This window comes from Pleurodeles waltl, chromosome 2_1, assembly GCF_031143425.1.
Source record: "Pleurodeles waltl isolate 20211129_DDA chromosome 2_1, aPleWal1.hap1.20221129, whole genome shotgun sequence".
Classification (NCBI taxonomy): Eukaryota; Metazoa; Chordata; class Amphibia; order Caudata; family Salamandridae; genus Pleurodeles; species Pleurodeles waltl.
Window position 1 is genome coordinate 152,463,969 of NC_090438.1, and position 7,100 is coordinate 152,471,068.

At 43.8% G+C, this 7,100-nt stretch overlaps 1 pseudogene; it reads left to right on the top strand.

Annotated features, from left to right (window-relative positions):
• The window catches only part of LOC138259459 (oxidation resistance protein 1-like), a 108,885-nt pseudogene extending 107,632 nt beyond the window's left edge, over nt 1-1,253 (top strand).
• The last annotated feature ends 5,847 nt before the right edge of the window (nt 1,254-7,100 follow it).

The following is a 7,100-nucleotide window of genomic DNA, read 5'->3' on the forward strand; positions in this document are numbered from 1 at the left end:
ATTTCTACAACAAATTTGCCATAAATTTTCACTTTTGCAAAACATGGAACACATGGCTTTTGCATTGCTTTTGCAGTATGTTTTTTTTTGGGACAGATGGAAAGAGGATGTTCAAATATTTCAAAAACAATTTTTAGTAGGACAATTAGGACAAATACAGAGAAAATCTTACTTTGCTCAATGTGTTTACTTGCACTGGAATAGGAAAAAAGCATTCTCAACCATTTGGATGATAAAATTGAGTTTGAAGCAAAGTGGGGGTTTGTGCTGGGAATTGTGGTGGGAGGCAAGGATGTTTAGGCAATGCGCACGGTGAAATATTAACTTTATCTTCACAAGGAAATACCTTATTCCTGATATTGCAAAAAGGTTAGAAGGCATCAATCAGTCCATACAAAATATACTTTGATAGTGAGAGAAGAGTGAATTCTAGTTAAACTAAAAGCTTCAAAGTTAATCTCGAGCCTGAAATGTTCAAACCAAATCTTAGTGATCTAAGTGATTTACTGCAGCCTGACCAAATTAAAAAGCTGACAAAGAATCTTCCTTCATGAACAATTCGGTACCCATGGGCACGTCCACAGTACTACAAAACACGGCATGAGCTTAAAAAAATGTACTAAACGATGCTGGGCCTGGACACACCAGCTTTATTAATCATTAAAGACAGCGATGGCCAGGTGGTTGGGGCATTGTCTTCTAATCCATTTCAAGCAGTGGTTTTCAAACTTTTGAAGCTGTGCCCCCCAGTGGAAAATAATAATCACCCCCCTCAAATATTTAACACAAACACTCTATTACGTTTGCAATGTTTAAATATGTCTAGACTTATTTAAACATTGCAGTTAAGTTGTGTTACCTTTATAAAAATACAAGAATGTTTTTTTCTGCTTAAAACAAAGCACTGTTATCTGCATAATATTTATTTTGGCCACAGCCTGGCACCTCCCGCTCCCCGAGATCACTTGACCCCCCCACCCAATTGTGAAGAGCGATGACTTTTATGGCACCGGAGAGTGTTTCCTATTTATATTTTCTCCAGACTTCAAATTATTTAAAAGGACTGGAGACCACATGTTTTTTGTTGAAGGAGATATGGATGCCCGGCTATTGGTGGTTGTTAAGGGCAATTTGGCCTGTGGCTAGATGGAGATCATTATCATGGAAGAAGCCATTCTTATAAAACATTTAGAAATCGTACACTTTCTAAACAAAATTTAATTGTACAAGATATAGAAATATGGGCCTTTTAATAAGTGTATTGTATATATTTGTGCATCTGTTTGAAGAATAAAATCCCAAATGGTGGAAAATAAAATGTGAAGCAAAGTGAGTTTCCTAAGTTTCTCGTTAAAAATAAGGTGAGTGAACAGTGTAGTCAGTTTGCCCCTTTTGTGACACAATACTTTGTCAAAGGGTTTTTCGTTATTATAAAATTCCACTGTCTGAGCAGAATGATCAAAATAAACATTTAACAAATGATATAGTAGGTACCTTTTCACTTTTGTTTCTTTGTTTTTGGCCAGGTGCAACAATAGTAACAATGATAGTGCCAAAATATTTCCTCAATTTTATTGCAATGCTGTAAAATTTGCAAAAGAGCCTCACATACTGCTCAGTATGGCTTCCAATTTCCAAGTACATCTTCTTCATACTTTGAATTTCAGGGGTTAGCGAGGCCGAACAATCAAGAAATATTCTTAGAGGGTGGTGGGGTGTAAAAACTCAAAGATAATAGCCAGTCTTTCTTTTACCTAGAAAACATTATATTTTGTTCATGAAAGAGATAAGATTTTACATATGTTACTGATAGGCTCTATTATGTATGAAAAGAACAATATGTGGGGATCACTCTAAATACACTAAACATAATAATAAAGTTGACATTTATTTTGTGGACGTTTCTACAACAAGCAGAATAACAAACACAGTGGTTATATCATTCTATGTACATCAGACTCTGGTTAATATGTACGAAAAGATTGTATTGCCCTTGTGGCACTCAAAGTGATGCAAGTGCAACGCAAGCCTTGAGTGCAATTTACTATGCCACTGAGAGCCTCCTTGCATTATAGTAAATCTGGAGTAAAGCAACTCAACAAAAGTTGCTGCCTTGCATGACTCTACCTTGAGAAGCCTTTCATGGGTGGAGTGTGGGTGTTCCCACACATCAACCCATACATTTTTGCCACAATTGCATATTTTCTACCAGTTATAAACCTAGGAATTCATCAAAAAAGGTACTCCATAGCAGGGGAGGAGCGGAGCGATGAGGAGAAATAACTTTATCCTTGTTTTTAGCTATCTACATGTGCTGCATTCTGCAGCGCACTTAGTAAAGAGAAAAACACCCCTTAGGAATGGTTCCGTCTTGCACAAAAACAATCCTGAAAAACAAACCTGCCTGCAATGCAGGCACCCTTGCACCAAAGTGCAGTGCAGCAAGTTGTCTTGCTGAGTTGTGCTGTGTCACATCTTTGTAAATATGGCCCTTTGTTTCTAAGCACATAGTCAAATTTACTGTGATTTTGCATCATGGTTGTGTTACTTGTGTGGCGCAGCCCCAATGCAAAATAATTTTCGTTTTTCACTAAGGCACACAAAGCCACTTTGTGTGGTTATGCATGGTTTAGTTAAAACAATTATTTTCTAGATTGTGATCTTTAAGAATTTTATATTTTGCAATGGACATGCAAAGGCACCTTGTTATCTCCCTATGGATGATGCCTTTACATTTTCTGTCTACCCATCTTTTAAAGTCCTAGGGTACATTACTAGCAGTATGCTTCAGGTGGTTAATGCACTTGCTGCAGATAGATTTGTGCAATCTACTAATTACAGGTTTGAATAGTCATAAAATATCTTAGATAGTTATTTTGATTGCTGAATAGTAACATCTATAACCTGCAGCTCACATGTTCATAAACTAGTAAGAAAGAACAGAGTGTTCCAGCGTGGTTTGCTGAGTCATGCGAAGGCTTCTACTTATCTCTTACTTATTTTACCAGTTTCTACTTTGGTACAGTGTGACCAAATTGTAATACACTTGACCTATTACCTGGTCTCACCATTATTATTTTTTTTAATTCGCAGCCCCACCAACCCATTAAAGTGTGGACCACCATATTACTATCAAACATTAATTTGTCACTGAAGTATGCATCCCTGAGAAATGTAGCCTGTGTGTTAGAAGAGGTGAAGGCTTGCAAGGATACCAGCATTTTAAGTACACCAGAAGACAGGAAAATAGGAAGCATCGCCTTGCTTCTGGGCACGGGAGAGAGGCAACCCTATGCTGACATGGTGCCAGCATAGGGTAGGTGCACTGGGTGCTTCTTCCAGTGCTCCCTCGTTCATGTCAGGATGGGTTGAGGCTAACTGACAATGGTTGCAGGCATCTGATCCTGCAGCGCACCAGGAGAGAGGCACAAAATGTTGCACCTGCTGAACCTAAACCCTTGTGTGAAGGGCGGGATCTATGAACACCCACAGGGTGCTAACTCTGAGACAGAACATGAAGCTTATGTAACAGCCAAAAAGCCTCTCCAGGAATAGAATGGGACACTTCTGTGAGGTAAAGTCAAAGCTTAAAAAAAAGACTTAACAATAGAGATAAGTGGTGTCTAAGAGGGTGGGACACTTTTATGAAGGCATGGGTAGAGGCTTATTTGGATAATATTTTGGAAGATAATAACCTCCAGACCAGGGAAGGAAGTGTGACTCCTGTGTGAGCTATTGGGTATATATGACAAGACTTAGCAAACAAGATCGAAATAGCAACATAAAATGTATAGGAAGAAATGATAAAACTAGAGGACAATATCAGATAGAAACTTAGGGGCATATTTACAAGAAAGTAGCACATCATAAATGATGCCCCACTTTTCCTGAGCCACACCCTACCGGCACCTAACAACACCAAGGTTGTGTCATATTTACAACATGGTACACCATGGCGGTCGTTATCACTAAGGCGTCAACATTTCTGACGCTATTGTGGAGCTTTGCCACACTACTGTCAACAATTTTGACGCTAGTGTGGCAAAGGTCAGTGCTGAAGTGGCGGTCCCAAAACCCATACCGTTACGCCAACAAAACAATGTCTATCATATTATGACCCACGAATCACCACAGGGGACATTCAACGACAATAAACCATTGGCGGTACATATCGCCATGCTCAGAATGGACACCTACATACAAAACAACACTACATTGGCCAATGCCAAATACACACACCTGACACCCATACACACACCACACCCACACCACTACAAAACACACACCCACATTACCCACATCCCCTTATGAACACCAATTACCAACCAGGAGACTGAGAAGTAGAGCACAGAGACAACTAGACACAGACACCACTTATACCCATACACCCCTCACGCACTCCACATCACACACTCCACCTCATTACCTAACACACCCTCACCAACACACATCCCACAACACCCATAGCACCACAAAGGCATTTAAGGGTCCTGGTGGAGGAAATTGTCAGGGTAGAGCCACAGCTCTTTGGGGCACAGGTACAGCAAATATCCACATCAAGGAAGATTGAGCTATGGCGGAAATCGTAGACAGGGTCAACATCGTGGGACAGCACCCAAGAACAAGGGACAACATCAAAAAGAGGTGGAATGACCTATGGGGGATGGAACGTTCAATAGCAGCAAGGCACCAGCTCGCCATACAGAGGACTGACAGTGGGCCCCCACATCCTCCACCATAGTTCACAGCATGGCAGGAGCAAGTCTTGGCAATACTGCATCCTGAGGGACTCGCTGGAGTAGCTGGAGGACTGGACAGTGGTAAGTCAACATTTAGTAATCATCACCCCCCATACCTGCATTCCATCTCACACCCACACCCCCATTCCCATCACTCCACTCCAACCCACACACTGCACCTGCACATCTCACTAACCCCAATGCCAAGCCCTGCATGCCATACCAATGCATTGACACCCCTCCCAGCCCTGCATGTACACCCATCACTAAAGCATGCACAGCATAGGGAAACTGGCAATCCCACAATACATCACCATACAGAAACAAAAGCTGGCAGGGCAACACCAACGATAGAGGGGAAGCCAGGGATGAACAATATGTCACACACATGAAGCATAATACATCACTTACATCCCCACAGTACCCCAGCCAATGTCAGTGGGGAGGAGGTGTCACCACTATCCAGTCTCCCAACAGAAGAGGTCCCCAGTGATAACAGTAACTCTGGATTTAAGGATCTGGAGTACTACCTGGCCCATCAGGGACCACTGGACAGAGGGTAACCCAAGCACAATCACAGACCACCACAGAGCCTCCCCCATCGTGATCCAACACCACATCACCCACCCAGCGTACTCACACCTCTGTCCTTAGGACACATCAATCAGCAGTGTGCCCACCTGTACAGTGACCCCAGGCCACACTTCGCCCCAAAGACAATGAAGGACCTGGGGTCAGTGGCAGTGGGCACACCGCTCAAGGGACAGGGGCACAGGCCCAAAAGGACACTTGGAGCACTGCTGTGCGCCAGGGGGAGGACAGGACCGGGAAACCGACTCTCCAGGAGTCACTCTCCGAGATCCTGGGAGCCTACCAACATTCCCAGGACACGATGGGCCAGATTCACTGACAACATGCAGGAGAACAGGCGGCTGCAGGAGGGACAGTATCAGGGGATCAGGGAGGACTTGCAGGCCATTAACAACACTGTGATCTCCATAGCAGGGGTGCTGGCAGACATGGCCAACATCATGAGGGAGTCAACAGCACACGAGAGGGCCCCTACCACTAGCCAGTCAACTGAACAGACATCCACTTTCACTGCCGCAAGTGGGCAGGAGGCCCTGCCACACGACCCACAGGCCACCAGCACACCTCCCCCTGCAGAAGGTGAACCACCCCATAAACCTTCCCTGCGGCCCAGATAGAAGCCAGAGACACTTGCCCAGAACACTGCCAGGAAATGAGACTCTCCTGAGTTTCCCAGTCAGTCACCTTCTCCAACTTGAACTGCAATTGCTTCCCTTCCTATTTCCCCTTGGACACTGTACCTGTGCTACAAAAAGACTGGAACAATACCCTGGACTTTCCTCCATCATCACCCCATTCCAATGGCACTTCCCCCTCAACTTATTAGCACTACAATAAAGACCTTTGGACAAAACTCGACTACTAGTATTTAATGTATTATACATTTGTATTGATGGAAACAGGTCCACCAATTGCAAATGAACTGTACATTGTGAGAGCAAAGAAAGAGTGACCTGTAGCTGGCTGTAGTGATCATATCAGGACATGGTTGTCATATCACCAACATCTGTAAAATGATAATCCATAGGTGACAGTAAGTAGAGGTAAAAAGTGGGTAGTACCATCATGCCACAGCCACACAGAATACACCAATAGTCCTAGAAAAGTGAAGTTGCACTGTCTCTCCTGTGTTTCATTGGAAGTACTGACGGATAACTGATTTTCTGTTGTCCACATCCTCATCCTTTGCCTCCTCATTCGCACTATCCTCAGGGTCCACTGCTGCCACAGGGGCATCTCCGGTATCCTCCTCCTGCAGAAAAGGTACATGGTATCTGAGGGCCATGTTGTGCTACATGCAGCATGCCACTACTGGCCTTCAGGAGGCCGAAGGTCCTCTCAATGATCCTTCTGTTCACCCATGTGCCTCATTATAGAGTTCTTCAGCCCTTGTCCTGGCATTTCTCGCAGGGGTCAGCAGCCACAATAGGTTTGGGTAACCAAACTCACCTACAGGTATTGAGGGACAACATTTAGCCACACACTATCCTATTAGGTTAATATCCGAGACATATACTAACGTACACCGGGTGGGGAGCAAGGCTCACCTATAAGCCACACCCAGTGCCTCTGTAGTTGGCCCATCACATTGGGATGCTGCTATTCCTCAGGACAAAGGCATCATGCACTGATCCAGGATATTTAGCATTGACGTGGGACATGTACTGGTCCGCCAGGCACACCATCTGCACATTCATGGAGTGGAAACTTTTACGATTCCTGTACACCTGTTCATTCTGGCGGGGGAGAGAAATGCAATATGTGTTGCGT